Source organism: Durio zibethinus, unplaced genomic scaffold (assembly GCF_047325235.1).
Source record: "Durio zibethinus cultivar Kanyao isolate XHJ-2024 unplaced genomic scaffold, ASM4732523v1 HiC_scaffold_377, whole genome shotgun sequence".
In the NCBI taxonomy this organism is placed as follows: domain Eukaryota; kingdom Viridiplantae; phylum Streptophyta; class Magnoliopsida; order Malvales; family Malvaceae; genus Durio; species Durio zibethinus.
In genome coordinates this window covers 97501-100000 of record NW_028323000.1, presented here as the reverse complement: position 1 = coordinate 100000, position 2500 = coordinate 97501, and positions in this window count along the sequence as shown.

The following is a 2500-nucleotide window of genomic DNA, read 5'->3' as shown; positions in this document are numbered from 1 at the left end:
GTGCGGCAGGTTGCCTCGAGCACCATCGGCACACGCTGGGCCCTGGTGCGGCAGGTTGCCTCGAGCACCATCGGCACACGCTGGGCGCTGGTGCGGGCGCTTGCCTCGACCACCATGGACACACGCTGGGCCCTGGTGCGGCAGGTTGCCTCGATCACCATCGGCACACGCTGGGCCCTGGTGCGACAGGTTGCCTCGAGCACCATCGGCACACTATCGGCCCTGGTGCGGGCGGTTGCCTCGACCACCATCGGCACACGCTGGGCCCTGGTGCGGGCGCTTGCCTCGAGCACCATCGGCACACGCTGGGCCCTGGTGCGGGCGCTTGCCTCGAGCACCATCGGCACACGCTGGGCGCTGGTGCGGGCGCTTGCCTCGACCACCATGGACACACGCTGGGCCCTGGTGCGGCAGGTTGCCTCGATCACCATCGGCACACGCTGGGCCCTGGTGCGACAGGTTGCCTCGAGCACCATCGGCACACGCTGGGCCCTGGTGCGGGCGGTTGCCTCGACCACCATCGGCACACGCTGGGCCCTGGTGGGTTTAGGCACATCTTCAAATTTCTGTCGTGCCAATGCCATTTTTATGGCTTGTAAATTCATACAATGGTCCCCTAAGCCTTCACGTGAAGTTTCGTTGGAAGATGACTCGTTTTCTATTTTTCACGATTTTCGAAACTTTTTACGGTTCGGGATTTTTTAAAATTTTTTTATAAGGATTTTTGGCACCAAATTTTGTAGGCATGATCCTTCTATTTTTGTTGGCATGCACAAAAAAATTCAGCTAAAAACTCGAAGTAGAGAAGATTTTGTGACCGTTTGAAAAAAGTGTCCCCATTTCAGACACTTTAACGGCTACTGGTAGCAAACCTGTAAAATCTCAAATGCTCTTTAAGGGGGTGTGAATTCTCAGAGGTTTGATGAGGGATAGGGGGCCAACACAAGGCCAAGTACCAGCACCCATCGCACATCATTTGCGCACACCCCCCCGGCCCCCCTCCCAATCGCCGGAACCCCAATGCCGCCGGTCAGGTTCTCCGGCGGTACTCCGGCGATGCTCCGGCGATGCTCCGGCGATGCTGTCCCGAGTGAAAAAAATGCGGCACCAGCACATGCTGGAGCCAAGCATGGGCACCGTGGCTCAAAATCGAACTTCGGCCAAGGCCTCGACCATCAATGGCACATGATGACGCATGGTGATGGCACATGCATCGACCATCATCGGCATAGGCTGCCCTTCGGTACGGGCACTTGCCTCGACCGCCATCGGCACAAGCTGGGCCCTGGTGTGGGTTGTTGCCTCGATCACAATCGGCACATGCTGAGCCTTGGTGCGGGCGGTTGCCTCGAGCACCATCGGCAGACCCTGGGCCCTGGTGCGGCCGGTTGCCCCGATAACCATCGACACACGCTGGGCCCTGGGGCGGGCGCTTGCCCCCAGCACCATCGGCACACGCTGGGCCCTGGTGCGGGCGCTTGCCCCGAACACCATCGGCACAAGCCGGCCCTTGGTGCGGGCTCCTGGCTCGACCACCATCGGCACACGCTGGGCCCTGGTGCGGGCGGTTGCCTCGAACACCATCGGCACACGCCGGCCCTTGGTGCGGCCGGTTGCCTCGACCACCATCGGCACACGCTCGGCCTTGGTGAGGGCGCTTGCCTCGACCACCATCGGCACACGCTGGGCCCTGGTGCGGGCGCTTGCCTCGACCACCATCGGCACACGCTCGGCCTTGGTGCGGGCGCTTGCCTCGACCACCATCGGCACACGCTGGGCCCTGGTGCGGGCGGTTGCCTCGACCACCATCGGCACACGCTCGGCCTTGGTGAGGGCGCTTGCCTCGACCACCATCGGCACACGCTGGGCCCTGGTGCGGGCGCTTGCCTCGACCACCATCGGCACACGCTCGGCCTTGGTGCGGGCGGTTGCCTCGACCACCATCGGCACACGCTGGGCCCTGGTGCGGGCGGTTGCCTCGACCACCATCGGCACACGCTGGGCCCTGGTGCTGGCGGTTGCCTCGACCACCATCGGCACACGCTGGGCCCTGGTGCGGGCGGTTGCCTCGAACACCATCGGCACAAGCCGGCCCTTGGTGCGGGCGGTTGCCTCGAGCACCATCGGCACACGCTGGGCCCTGGTGCGGGCGGTTGCCTCGACCACCATCGGCACACGCTGGGCCCTGGTGCGGACGGTTGCCTCGAGCACCATGGGCACACGCTGGCCCTTGGTGCGGGCTCTTGCCTCGACCACCATCAGCAGAAGATTGCCCCTACGTCGAACACCATCGATACATGCCGGGCCTTGGTGTGGGCACATGCCTCGAGCTGGTGCGGGCGGTTGCCTCGACCACCATCGGCTCACGTTGGCCCTTGTTGCGGGCACATGCCTCGACCACCATCGGCACCTGCGCACCCTCGGTGTGGGATTTGCTTGTTTGGAAAAAGTGTCCCCGTTTCAGACATTTTAACGTCTACTGGTAGCATATCTGTAAAAT